The sequence below is a fragment of the Sarcophilus harrisii genome, chromosome 2 (genome assembly GCF_902635505.1).
Source record: "Sarcophilus harrisii chromosome 2, mSarHar1.11, whole genome shotgun sequence".
NCBI lineage: Eukaryota > Metazoa > Chordata > Mammalia > Dasyuromorphia > Dasyuridae > Sarcophilus > Sarcophilus harrisii.
The window spans coordinates 463,071,815-463,087,266 of record NC_045427.1 but is presented as its reverse complement, the minus strand read 5'-3'; the positions used below and the strand labels follow the sequence as shown (position 1 = coordinate 463,087,266).

The 15,452-nt window shown below is 33.7% G+C and overlaps 1 protein-coding gene across 2 annotated transcripts in view; it reads left to right on the top strand.

Annotated features, from left to right (window-relative positions):
- Positions 1-15,452, top strand: part of ITFG1 (integrin alpha FG-GAP repeat containing 1) — a 276,139-nt gene that overhangs the window by 169,698 nt on the left and 90,989 nt on the right. The window lies entirely within an intron of this gene.

The following is a 15,452-nucleotide window of genomic DNA, read 5'->3' as shown; positions in this document are numbered from 1 at the left end:
TACATAGGAAAGTTAGAAAAAAGAGGCACTTGGGAGGAAAAGATAGAGTTCTGTTTTAGATATCTTGAGTTTGAGATGCCTATGGAACATCTAGGGAATTTGTAGTTTAGCAGAAAGGCGAAGGCTGAAGACATATAAATATATATCTGGGTGTTATCTTCATAGCTGCTTACTTAAGTGAATAGTATTTTGGGAGAAGTGGAATTTTTTTCCTTGGAATCATAAGTAAACAATGTGAATAAGATCGGGGCAGCAGAAGTTGGCCATATTTAACCCATGGCCTAAGGAGAAATGATAAAACAATGACATGATAAAGTGTTCCTCTCCAGCAGAGTATCATGGGCCTCTTGTCACTCTGGTGAAGTCTGTCAACCCCTTCTCAGAAAGTGTTTTTAAATGCATAAAGTGAAATTCAGAAAATTACAAAGTAAATTAATTATGTTTAAATGAATATGTAATTTTTCTCATTTAATTTTATGCATCTCCATAATTTTATCAGCGTGGGGGCATGAATCCCAGATTGAGAAACTCCTGGACTACAGTCATATCAGAAGTCGTTCTTATAGGAGGATCACTGTGTCCTTAAGATTATGTTGCTGACAATATCTGGGGGAAAAGTAAAAAAGTAATTAATCCAGATGTTGACATGTAGTGTCCTTCTGGATGTCCCTGTTTGGGCTCCAAAATGTAGTGTGCTTTCTAGAGCTCCCAAATTGGGGTGTCAAAATATACCATCCGAACTAGTTTTCTAGAGGATCTCAGGACCAGCCCGAGTCTTTGGTTTTAGTGGAGGAGTGAAGAAACAGAAGACCCATGAGGATGGTCAAAGATGAAGTCCTTATTTCAAGTCTTCTCAGCCCTCAAATACCTTGGGATGATTACATCATTACAGCACACTAAGCACGTGCCAACTAGAGAACCATTATATCATCACATCACACTGTGCATGTGCTAACTATAAGCACCCTGCTATTGATATGTAAAATACCTCTTTACTGTAAGTATACCTTGCTTCAAGTAGAACATAGGTGGTCATTCCCTCTCTGACTTCTCAGGAAGGCTGAGAGCCCTTAGGGGAGATGGAGAGCCAAATCAGACATTGTGAGCAGGTTCCCTCTGGGCTGAAGGGTCTTACACCTTACCTAGAGTTCCCCCACTATCTGTGGTCCTCTACATTGACATTTGGGGGGCTAAATAACCTCAAAAATGAATTTCTATTAGGATATTGCTATTTGCTAAGTTTCTGCCTTTGTCACAGAAGGATATGTACAGAGCTTTCAAACAAAAATTTTTATGGATAGACATGGCATTTAAGAAAACATAGTTGGAAACATAGGCTTGGTTTTAATCAAAACAGCTTTTCAACAGTTGTGCCCTTTTTTACTGGCTAATATTTAGGCATATAATCAATTAGAAATGATTTTCTGGTCCCTAGATCTGGTCTGGATCCCTACTCACACATACCCTTCATACTTATAACAGCAGCATTTTTTAATGCAAAGATCAAAGTTACATATAGATAAAAGAACTTGGGAGAAAAATCTAGGCATAGCAATTAAAATCTTTTCTTTCAAATTTGAATGACTCAGTGAAATTACTGCAGGGTAGGATGGGCAAATAGCTTTCTAAATGCTTTTGAGACAATATCAAAGAGAATAGATGCTAATGATCATGAAGATGAATAGATTGTGAAAGCCTGAAAGATACTATCATGAAGTATTCTTAATTAAGAATTGGAAGTAACTATGTCATCTTTGAAACATCTTTCAGAATCCATTAAGTGATTTCAATTTGGGTCCTTTTTTTCCTTTGTTGTCTGGTAAATTAGATGTTACATTGGGTCATCCTCTCTTTTGTTTGTTTTTAAAATATCAAGAGATTGGGAGGAGGTAACAATATGCTTTTGGTACTGAATCAGCCTCTTTCCAACCTGTCTTCCATTCTCACTTTCTTCCTGATCAAAGGAAGGAGAAAAGAACAGATTCAAAGAAATAGGCATGGTACAGACCACATAAATTCAATTCAACCATACATTTTTTTTGGTTTCTTTGTCACTGTGGGTCTAGTTCTAGTCATTTTAATTAGGTAGTTTTTGAGGTAGCCAGACATTTTCAGGAAGTATAGTCATTCTTGCTCTTTCTCCTAACAAATGAATACATTTTACTTTATATCTCTTGTCCTGAAGTAATTCCTTACTAGATGATAACATTTTTTTTCACCTTTTAACAAGCCTGTGGCTCTTCCACTGTTTTAGTTGCCATGTTTTCAGAGCCTTCTTGTAACATCCTAAAAATAATCGACTTTATGTCAAAACTAGTAGTATTAAGACGATAGAAGAAAAACTAAGATCACAGGATTATAGATACCTTGGGATAATCTATCCAAATCCTGCTTGCTGTATTCTTCATTTTACAAATAAGGAAATGAGCCCAGAGAAGTTATAGAACTTGCCAAAAACTAAATATCCAGTGATGAGGTCAGCACTAAGTGAAAAGAAATTTATGGGGGAGGGGAGGAAAGCTGGACAAACAATGCAGTGGACTGTTTCTTGATATCTTAATTCTAATAATGATTTCATAACTAATAATGAGTTCAGGGTTCATTTCAACAAATAACAACTTCTAACAGCCTCTTAGTTCAGAAGCCTAAATTCAAGTCCTACCTCATATACAATACTACTTGTGTGACCCTGGGCAAGTCATTTAACCTCTATGTCCCAAGCACAAACTAGAAATTACAGGCATTGTTCAAGGGAATTTCCTCAAAGGGGGCTTCCTATACCCACAATAAAAACAAACTAAACATATTGGCAAAGTTTGCATAAGAACAAAATCCACGTTTTTCTAGCTCTAATTTTGCATGCCTTCTCAATATCTGGCATCCATGAAAAATGAAAATTAATCATATGAAGTGAGTTTTGAGAATTTCTGGATTTATCTAAATACTACAAGCAGCGTAGCAAAAGCATAAAAGTCTGTCTGATTTTGAAGGATCCATAGATAGGATTTGTTAAATAAAGTTTTAGCAGTAACCTTTTCATCATTTGTTCAGGGTAGACTACAAATTGATCTAAAATCACATCCTAAATTATACTTAATAAATGAGAGCCCTGGTATTTTAGCTGTTCCTTGTATTCTCATCCTTTGTTAAACATGTAATAGACTTTGCTAAAGAATGATAATAATTAGATGTCTCTGTCACCATAATCGTGTTTTTGTTTTTCTTCTGTGTGTGTGTGTGTGTGTTTTACCAAAAACCAGTGTAGAATTCATTAAAGCAAAAGTTATTTATGGATCACTCTTTATATTATATATTAATATATAACCTTACAGTTTATACATAAAGTAGCCTCCAACTTTCACTGAACTTTTATCAGACTTTAACTGATAACCTGCCAGTTATGCCAGTAGCACTAATTATCACAATACTTTGAATTTATCTAATAGGTCCCACAGTGTACTTTCTTTTAGAAGTAATACTTTATTATCCAGACTTTTAGTTGTTTATCTCAGGACCTCAAGACATAGGTTCCGGTTGTGTATGTGTGTGTACCCATAACTAATTTCATAAAACTCTGAGACAGGGAGTTGTAGATATAGAATATTGCAGATAATACAATGTTTTCAAGTGTTAGTTTTGATTAACAGTTTTTTTTCTCTTTTATTCTTTATTATAAGGGAGAGCAAAAAGGAATACATAGACAAGTATAGGTAATATAAATATAAGATATCAGTAAAAATTATTTGAAATGTTAATCTCTACTGTAGCTATCAAACATGATTATTGAGGACCATATAAGATAATGTATGTATGTAAAACTGTTGATTTAAAGTACAGATAGATAGCCCAATAAATAAACAGGATCAAAGTCAAGAAAATTTATCTTCCTGAGTTCAAATCTGCCCACATACATTTATTAGTTGTATGACTGAGCAATTTACATAACCCTATTTACCTCAGTTTCCTCATCTGAAAAATGAACTGAAGAAGGAAATAATAAACCATGCCAGTATCTTTGCTAAGAAAACTACCAACGGTCACAAAGAGTCGGGCATGACTGAAATAACTTATCAACAACATGCCAGTATGAGAATTATTGATGTAAACCTCTCTAATCAATGGGTTTATCAGGGTTTCACTATAACTCTGTAACTATTCTTTCCCTCCCCTTTTCTTTTCTCTTCTCTTCTCTTCTCTTCTCTTCTCTTCTCTTCTCTTCTCTTCTCTTCTCTCTTTCTCTCTCTCTCTCTCTCTGTCTCTTTCTTTCCCTTTCTCTCTTTCTTTCTCTCTTTCTCTCTCTCTCTGTCTTTCATGTTTGTTACATGTATCAGTAGGGTTCACTAATTCTCATACTTGGGACTATTTCAAATAAGAATGGGAAATCCAAGTTAGGAAACAGACCTTCAGATATAAGATTATAGAACTATCTAGTGACAATGTCACAAAAATCCTGCTCTAAAGTGTGTGTGTGTGTGTGTGTGTGTGTGTGTGTGTGTGTACTTGTACTAGAAACTAAAAGAACAATATAATGAGGAATAAAGTTATTTTGCTACATATAATGTCAAATACATCTCAGTTTATCAAGCATATATCTAAAATAAAATATTTTTTTTACCTTTTCCAAAGTGTAGAAACTTCTGCATATTTAAATTCAGTGATTATAATTCTTGGGAGAAAAGAAATGTTTTTATTATCCCTTTATATATTGATTTCTAAGAAGAAACCAAATTTAATGAATTTAATTTTGAAAGAGCTATTTATTGCTTTTGAAAACAAGAACTTTCAGGGTGATCACAATTTGGTACATTGCTACAAAAAAGGACATGAGAAAAATTAAAGCTTGCTTTGCCTTGCATCCTGAAAATTACCTGCATATTGTCACTTAGATCAACTAAAAGTTTGTAGGCAGCATGAATAATGTTTTTCTTAAGCTGCTAACTAATGAATATATTGAATGCCTACATGAATTTCCTACATCTGTAAATAAAGGAAGTTTATATAGCTAATTATCACAAGCCATTTTTCATTGCTAATTCTCTTGAGAAGTTAGGAAGCAAAATGGAAATCAGGAAGACCTAAGTTCAACTTCTACCTCAAACATTCAGTAATTGTGTGAGTCTAGACAAGTCTCTTAACTTTTCTCATACTGAGTTTACTCTTTTGTAAAATGGTTATTACAGTAGCTTTTGCTTCATGGGGCTGTTGTAAGGATAAAATGTGATAACATAACTAGTATGCTTTGCAAACGGTAAAGGACTATATAAGTGCCAGCTGGCTATTTTACCTAATTTTGTTTAGTTCCCATAATTACTTTCATCTATACTACTATCAAATGTTTTACCTTCATACAAATAAGATTTTACCAGAGTGGCTTGTGCTTTGAATGGTACTTGAAAATGAAGTAAAAACTGTCACAAGATTGATTGGTAGATTCTTTTCATAGAAAATAAAAATTCTAATGAATATAAATATATATAAATGTGTATGTATATATGCATATATGCTCTAATTAATGATTATATATGTTAAATATATATATATGTGTGTGTGTATATATATATATATAGGAGGATGTTAATCTAATAGAAAGCTTACTGAATATTAAATGTGAGAAGACTTTACTTCAAATCTTGGTTATTCTATTTATCTGTCATGCCACTACTCTAAGCCTCCATTCCTTCTTCTTTCCAACCATGATAATAAGAGCAGTATAGCATTGTTGTGAAGTTCATGTGATATATATAAAGCACTTATTGAATTTAAAATTTCTACATAAAGTTGTGTCATTATATATTTATGCTGAAAGATCATATCATAGTAGAAAATTCTAAAATCAAAGAACCTGGGTTCAAATACCACCTTTGTCACATAATAGCTGTGTGACCTTGGACAAGTCATTTAATCTCTCCAAACGTATGTGTGTGTGTGTGTATACATGTTTCCTAATCTGTAAAAGAGAAGACTGGAGTGGATGGGCCCAGAAATCCCTTCCGAGACCTATGATCTATCATTTTTTTCTATTACAAAAGACATACTTTTTTTAAAAGTGCAAGAGCTTTTTGTGAGATCCAGAAAATATATTTTTAAGAATAGTTGTACACAACCAAAAGGGAAAAAAAAGCAATATTATATAACAATGAATGGATATATATTTCCTTCCATTAAAAGTCTTTTCTAATTCTGACCACAAAGTATTATCTTTTTTAGAGAGTATCCTCTATCTCAATCTACATTTTTTATTATTTGGAGTAATATTTTGGTACAATGAAAGCAATTTGATGATTTTTTTCTCCTCTTTGTCTATATATCTTCAACAGGATTGTGTCTTGGGGATACTTAATAAATATTTATTGAAAATGAAAAAAAAAAGGAATAGTTATACACAGTTGCTTAAAGATAACTGAAGAATTGTCAATCCATTAAGCAAATTATGGAAAGTCACACACAGATGTGCTTTTAAAAAGTGATGATTATTTAAAATTGTAAGCTTTAGGAGAGGGGGAAAAAAGATTGTATGAATATCTTCATTTAAGGTAAGTGTCCAAAGTTCCATCTTGAGTAACAACCAATTTTTATTGAATTCTTACTTTAGTGCTTCTAGAATTCATAATTTTATTAGTGTAGGAGCTATTTGAAACATTAATTTGATGACTTTATATCTTTAGTGGTAACACTTAATCAGTTCATTTTATCTTTATATTTCTGTTTTTCCCATTCTAAATCATAAAACCTTAGACTTGGAAGGCATTTCAAAGGTCATCTTATCCAAATCATGCATAAATAGGATTGCCCTCTATAGCTGTAATGTTCTTCTCTAAAATATAATGTTCTCTGGGAGCAGGTTTCTTGGGGGGCTTCTGGAAGCAGCCTTAGTTTCAGCTCAAAGTAATAATCACTTCAAATGCAGCCAGGAGTTAAAGTCCAGATCCTTTATTATTTCCTTCAAAATCTTATCTCCTTCCTGGGCCCGGTTAGCTTTCTTAGAGGCCTATCTCTCTCCTTGGTTCCAAGAGCTCCTCCTGAATGAGCTTCTAGTGGGCTTCTGTGTCTGGCCCTGAGAGCTTCTTGCTTATATGCTGTACACTGAGTACACACCAATCATTATATCACTGGGAAACAATTAATTGTTATACGATTAAATCAATTCTAAACTATATTTAAGCATTGTCTCCTCAATTCCACTTTGTACCTTGTTTCAAGTTCTGGCCCATAACATCTCCTTGTAGGATCAGATCAATCATACCGAACCATGCTAAATTAGATAATTATTGTCTCTATCAATTCCACTTATAAGAATCTTAACATATAGCACCTCTGACAAGTGGTCATTCATCCTCGATTTAATGACATTTAGTGAGACAGGACTTACTATTTCTGAAAGATCTCATTCCATTTGGGACAGTTCTAAGTGACAGAATTTTTTTTTTCTTTACATTGTTCCAAAATATTCCTCTTTGCAACTTCTACATTGGGGTCCTCAAACTACAGCCCTCGGGCCAGATGTGGCAGCTGAGGACGATTATCCCCCTCACCCAGGGCTATGAAGTTTTTTTATTTAAAGGCCCACAGAACAAAGTTTTTGTTTTTACTATAGTCCGGCCCTCTAATAGTCTGAGGGACAGTGAACTGGCCCCCTATTTAAAAAGTTTGAGGACCCCTGTTCTACATCTTTATAGTTCTTATTTCTAGGGTTAAGCAGAACAGTTCTGAATCATTCTAATTATTATTTTTACATAAAATAATCCACCAAGTCCTAGAAAACTGTTGTCATGTGCTTTCCTAAATCATCTCTTCTCCAGGCTAAACATTTATAATTCTCTCAAATAATTCTCTCATAGAGTGGTCTCCCAAACCCTCATCATCCTAGCACTATATCTCTATCTCTGTATGTATGTATATGCATATACAGATTTGATCAGATCTAGGCATGATATAACTCAACTATCACTTCCTTAGTCCTGGACACTTTCTCAATTCAGTCTAAAAATCATTGTCATGCCATATTATAAAAAATAATGGGGTGAGTTTTGTCATGACTTTTTCTCTATTATTTGAAGCTCTATTATCTTTATGATTGCTGCTGTCTTTTATTAATGTTAACAAATCCTTTTAAGAATGTTTTATGGAATTTTACCATCTATCAAAGCCAGTGTAATGTGACTATGTTTCCTGATAACCATTCTCTTCACTTTTTTGAAAGTGAAGATTTTGCCTTTTTCTCCAACCCAGAACTCTTCTCCTTTTTCCTACATTCTTTAGAGATCAGCAGTCACATCTAAAACTCCTTTCACTTTTTGGGATGTAATTCATCTGGCTTTGGTGACCTGATTTGGTGAGAACATCCAAATACTCTTATTACCTTCTTATTTTGAATTGTTGTAGTTCAGTCATTTTTCAGTCACATCCTACTCGTTGTGACCCCATTTGGGATTTTCTTTTACAGAGAAGGGAACTGAGATAAATAGGATTACATGACTTGCCCAGGATCACACAGCTAGTATGTGTCTGAGGCCACCTAGCACCCCCTTCTTTTGAGTACTAACACTCTAATAGTACTTTTTGTTTTGTCACATCTAGAACAAATACTTTAACAGAAAAAAAAAAAAAAACACAGAAATGAAATGTCTTTTCAATAACTGTCATTCTCTTCAAGCAGGAATCCTATTCTTTCTTTAGTTATCTACATTTTCCCATTATAATTTAAGAGTCTTACTTGTACTTGGCATTCTTGAATAACCTCATCTCAGTCACTTTGCCAAGCAAGGGAGAATATAAAAAGAGGCAAAAGACAATAGAGCCTTCAAGGAACTCACAATCTAAAGGAGCGAGACAGTGATCAAATATTTATAAAGAAAGCCATGTACATGATACATAGGAAATAATTGAGAGGAAAGTCACTAGAATTAAAAGGGTTTGGAAAAAGTTTGCTCTAGAAGATGGGATTTTAATTATGACTTAAAGGAAGCCAGAGAAGTAGGAGGTAGAATTGAGGAGGGAAAGCATTCCAGGCATAGGAGATAGGCAGGAAAAGTATCCAGATCTGAGAGATGCAGTGGCTTCTTTGTGGAACAGCCAGGAGGGCAGTGTCATTGGATAAAAGTCTATGTATGTGTTGAGGAGTAAGGTGCAAGAAGATTGGAAAGTTAGGAAGAACCAGGTTTTGATATTTGATAACAAACAGGATTTTGTATTTGATCCTAAAGGCAATAGGGAGCTATTGGAGTTTGTTGAGTGGGGGATGGGGGGTGTCACCGTTAGAACTGTACTTGAGGAAAAGTCACTTTGGTAGTTGAATGAAGGATGAATTGAATTGGGGAGAGGCTTATGACAGGCAGACTCAGCAGCAGCAGTCTGTTGCAGTAGCCCAAGCATGAGGTGGCAAGGGCCTGCACCAGAGTGGAACAGTGTCAAAGGAGAAAAGGAAAGGTATTCAAGGAATCTTGCAAAGGTGAAATTGGCATGGACATTTTTGTAAAAAGCAAGGAAGCAGCCAAGAGACAGGAAGAGATTAAAAATTAGCAGTAGAGTGGAGATGAGAGAGGTGTAAGCTGTTAGAGGAGTCAGGATGAAATGGGACCACTTGAGCATATAGAAGGACAAACTTTAGTAAAGAGTCATTCTACTTTATTATGTGAGACATGAGTAAAGGAAAAGAGAATGGCAGAAGGCATCTCGTAATAGAAGATGAGGAAGAGAGAAGAGGTGAATTATCAGGTCAGATATAGACTTTAAAGCCAAGAGTATAATAGATGGTTGAGGAAGAACCAGGAATACAAAGCAACCAGTACTTATATTGTCTCGAGACTTTCTATGGAGGGAGGCTGAAAGTAGAAAGGAGAGAGACAGCAGGCATATTATTTTAATAAATATCATGTGTGAAATTCAATGTCCTTCTATATCTATGAAATCCTACTTGGTATTGTGTTTAATTTTTTGTTATTTTTGTTTGCTAATTTTCCAAAATAATTTTTCTTTTCATTGATGATTCTGAACTGACAAGAAATATAATCGAAGCTTTTTTTCCTCTCTGATTTGTGAAGGTTTTGTTTAAAAACCTTTGCATCTTCCTCCAGAATAAAAAGTGAGATAATATATTCCTTAAACCACATTTTTAACATTGACTGTGTGTTTATTTTAAATCTTCAAGCTATTTCAGAATAAATGTATTTTGTATTTGTAAATATATTTGTATATTAGTCAGTGACAATTCCATTGAAAACCAGAGATGTAACTGGCTCACTAGTTTAAAAGTGCAGTTGGTTTGAAATTGACAGATTCTATAAAAAGAAATAAAAGAGGATGCACACCTGAGGTGACAAGGTTCAAACGATGTTCAAGAGGAAGCATAAATGGCTTTTAAAAAGGAGCGGCGACCAGAGAAATTGATATTTGTAGTCAGTTTTCAATGTTCCTGTCTACCTTTTCTATTAATTATAAGAGAGAAACTGGAGTGTGAAACTTAATTTTGCTCATTCATTGATAACTAGTGAATATTTGTAATATAATTCCTGACTATATTTGGCACCTAATTAACTAGTCAGTCAACAAGCATTTTTGAGCACCTACTTTTTTGTGCCAGGAACTATGCTAAGTATCCAGGGAAAATGCCTAATCAATGTATATCTTGTGAGAGGTTAACAAGGAGACCAAAGTCACTAGACTGCAGAATATACGGGGGAAAGTATTAAAAAACTGAAGAGGTAAGAGGGGACCAGATTATAAAGGCCCTTGAAAGACAACCAGAGATTTTATGTTTGATTCTAGAGGTAATAGAAAGCCACTGTAGATTACAGAATAGTGAGAGTGGGATAATATGGTCAGAATTGTTCTTTAAAAAGATCACTTTGTTAGCTGAATGGAGGATGGACTGGAAAATAAAGAGACTTGTTGAGACAAACAAATAGCTAATGCAGGAAGTAATCTATGAATGAAATAACTTCAGATTGGTGGTACTATCATGAGAGATTGTTCAAGGTGTTACAGAGGTAAAATTGACAAGACATTAACTAATGTGGTTGAGGGGTTGAGTTGGAAGAGGGGAGAGGGCAATGAGTGAGGAATTCTAGATAATATCTATTTTGTTAACTTGAGTAACTTGGAGGATGGGGGTACCCTTCACTGTAATAGAGAAAGAAGAAGGAAGGATGGGGTGAAAGTGAGATATTAACTTTAAAAAAACCTATAGGAATATCCCAATTAGAGATGTGAAGAGGCATTTGGAGATGCAAATCTGAAAGTTAGGAGAAAGGTTAGGGTATGACCAAGGTATACAACATAGCAGAAAAGCTAGTATTATCCTAAAGGTAAGAGAAAGTAACCACTGAAGTGGTTGGTTACTAGGAAGTAACATAGTCAAACCTATGCCTCAGGAAGATTATTCTGGCAGTTGTAAATGAAAAGGAGAGGAGAAACTGTGTGCAGAAACACCATGGGATAAAATTATAGATTTAGAGCTTAAAGAAACTTAGAGGCCAGTTTATGCAACCTCCTCATTTTTTAAATAATGTAACTGAGGTATAAAAGATTAAATGACTAAGGTAAAAGTCCAATGCTCTATCCCCTAAACCATTTTACCAAATGGCTGTGTAAATAGAATGAAGGAATAAAATGCCAAATGTGTTGTGGCAATCAAATCAACAAAACTTGGCAGCTGAGCTGGATCGGAAGCAAGAGTCAAAGATGATATGAAATTATGAATCTGGATAACTGGGAAATGGTGATGCCCTCTCCAAAAACAAGGAAGTCACCAAAAGAAAAGGATTTAGAGCAATCAGATATAAAGAAGACATACAAAGGAACTCAGAAGCTCCAAAGTCCAGTGCCCTCATTTTACAGATAAATAAATTAGAGCTCAGGGAACCAAGTCAACTTGCCCAAGATCACAAATATAATAAGTGTTAGAGGCCAGATGGGGACCCATATTCTGTGACTTTAGAATTTGTATTTTTGCCCTCTATGCCATATTCTCATGAAAATTGATACTACATCTCTACTACATCATTAAAAAAGGAAATTTTCATCAATGATGTCATATAACTAAGAGATGTCTTAGTTGTATGCTATGTCAATAATATAGTACATAATTTAATTGTCTCAGGCATAAACATACAGTCTACTTTAGAAAAGTTCATGTCTAATCCATCGGTTAATAAACATTTATTATTCATCTCTTTGTAATTCACAGTCTACTATATAAGTACTCTATCCTAGAAAATGGAAGCTTTTTAACTGCCAATTTCTATGGCACTTCCATCTTAACTATATTTAGCCAAGATCAGTATGTTCTTTCAGGCTTGAATTCATATTTCTACAAAACATTCTTACCTATACTTTCAGTCATTCTAGAAATGGAAACCAGTTATCCAAGACACCAGTTACCTTTTTGTATCCTCCAAACATAGATGCATCGTGGTCATGACAAGCTGTAATATATATTACAAAAATCTTCAGACCTTCAATATAAGCCTTAGGAAAATAAATTAATCTCTAACACTAACACTTTCCAACAGAAAGAAAGAAAATAGCAAATTTAATGGTCCTCATAATACTTTTAAGTTGAAAGCAGTTAAACCTTACTTGCTACATGGTAATAACAAAATATAGCAATCATCAGAATCCTCTGAAAATTAAGCAGAAGCAAAATCCTAGAAAATGAAAGGAACTATTTTCTGAATAAAAAATTGTATTCCTTTCTGTGCAGCCTTAATACTTTTCTTAGAATTCTAATCTCAGTGATTGATTACTATTATTAAGTGATTAGAACCTTTGAGAAAATCTTTACATTATATTTGTACCAGAAGTCCAAAAAAATTAAGCCCTTAATTGCTCTGGTCTATAATTTAATGAAATGAAGGGAAACATGTAGGAATGTGACTATCTCAAACCAATGGACCATATAATATTGCCCCTTGACACAGAGTAAATATAAAACTGAAGATATATTTGTAACATCATTCTCACAAATTGGGTAAAAGTAGGTTTGAAAAGGAAACTTTCTCTTGTAGCATGTCAACAGAGGGCAGGACAGCTACATTTAGAGAAATATGTTTTAAGTTCTTTTTCCTAACAAGTTGATATGAGAAGATATAATGAATAGTTTAAATGTTTTATGTATTAAATCAAACATTTGTTTTAATTCCAACCTTATTGCTTATTGACAGCATTAAGTTTAATTTTATAGTAAGCATTCACTCTTGTGCCTAAGGACGTTTTTAAACTAAAAATATTTTGAGTTGCACATATGTTTTAGAGAATGCACAACAGAACTAAGACAAGGTTTGTGCCATATCAAATAGTAAACAAATATTTAAGTTTCTACTTTGTGCAGGCAGCAGAAAAACAAAGACAAAATTGAAGTAGTCCTTACAGTCAAGGAGTTTAGAGTTTATCAAAGGAACTTTTTAATCAGAATGATCTACCATTAATTGATGGACATAGATCATAATGATGATAATAATAGCTAGCATTTGTATAATAATAATAGCTACCATTTATTTATTTCAGGTTTATACAGTGTTCATAATAACCTTATTAAATAAAGATGCTATTATCCCCAATAAAATGAGGCTAAGTGGTTAAGTGACTTACCCAGGATAATGCAGCCAATATCTGAAATAGAATTTGAACTTGGGTTTTCCTAATACCAAATCTAACACTTTGTCTACTACATCATCTAAATACTCAATCAATTGCTTAACCTCTATAGACTTTGAGTTCCCCTTCCATTAAAAGATAGTATTGATTTATATGATTGATTTCCAAGGACCCTTGCAAGTTTTAAATATTGGTCTTGTAATCCTATGTATCCAATGTAATCCAATTTTTTACTGGAACCAGAAATTTTATATTACTATAATTGTTTTCAGTTTTTTTTATATACGCTTCATAGTGATTCATTATAAAATGTATTTTTAAAATTGTTGTTTTTTAAATCATTGACATGTAACAAATATAAGAACAGTTGGTTTTGCTTTAAAGCTACATGTGCTCTTGAAAATCATTGCACTGTGCAAAATAAAAACCACAGGACTTATGGAAAACAAAGTTGGGGGCACAATATATTTGTGTTTACTCATCTTTGTAGTATCCACTGTACCTAACTAGAGTCATGCACATAATAGGTGCTTAGTAAATGTTTGTTTTATTTTGTCTTGTCTTTATATTTTAGCTGAAGAAAACTTAGTTGTCTCCCTTTGTTGGTGCAAGTAGGTAAATTTAAGGAACAGATTAAAATAATATGGTACCAATAAAACATTCCAGCCATAGGCATTTCTTTTATTTTTTTTTCAGTGTTATCTTTTAACAATCCACAATGTGAGTTCCTTTATACCTGTTTCTTGGGAGATATCACATATTCTCTTGCATCTTTCAGAATGCTTCATTATTTCAAACTTTTCAATGTTTAAAGCTTTTCTGCTTGTACTTCTTTCAATTTTCGAACTAGGACCCTTAGACATGTAATGTTCAATGAATAATTTTTGGTCTTTTTTTATGTAGAAGAATTCATAAATGCAAAAGAATGGAAAAACACACTCCTTTAGGTATGTAAACACAGTGGAGAATTGCAGTAGCTGGTCAAAATTTGAGGCATATTCCTAGATGCATGGGTGTGTGTGTAAACAGGTCATGTGTTTTCCTATACAAGCAACCTGGTTCAGATAGTGCTTTTTTTCTGTCTTCACCTCCTGTTTCTCAAAGACATTATCACTAACAAGCAAACACAAAACTTGCATTATATTCCCTAATATATCAATTGTGCTAGGACAAATTCCAATTTTCAAAATAAACATTATGACAGAAGCAACTTAGTCAATTCCTAACACAATGAGTAAACTAAATTAATAAGGTATTATTTTTCTATCTGCTTAGTATCATTCAACATGTAAAGTGTAGCACATATTCTTATAAAACATTTTTCAGTTTGATCACCTTTAATAAACAAGAAGTTGTCACCACAGGTACAATGTTAAGGACAACCAGCTGAATTCACTAGAATTATGTGATGTAGCAAAACATCCCAGAAAGTCTAGAAGTAATTAGATCCAGTATAATATCACAAATATCCCCACAGAAACAAAACCAAGCAGATTGTTTTAAACACAAAGCAAACACAACAACATAACAGAACAAAAATGTATTATGAATCACCTAATGTTTTTAGCCAGATAATTCCTTCAAAATTGATGGCTTCCATGACACACAAATAAGAGCTAAGGAGATAAAATAGAGCAAGGCTGAAGAGGATCCCAGGGAAGAGGTAACCCCTTCACTTAGATTCCTCTGGTAAAGGATAGGCAGCCTAAACGAGACACAATAGATTGATAGAGTAGGAAACACTTAGAAGATTCATGAGTTTGAATGTAAAAGGAGCTACGGAAGTAACATTAAATTTGTGGTTTGGACAGGCCAAATTAAACTTGTGATTTATAATATGGCAGGTCATGATCCTGTTT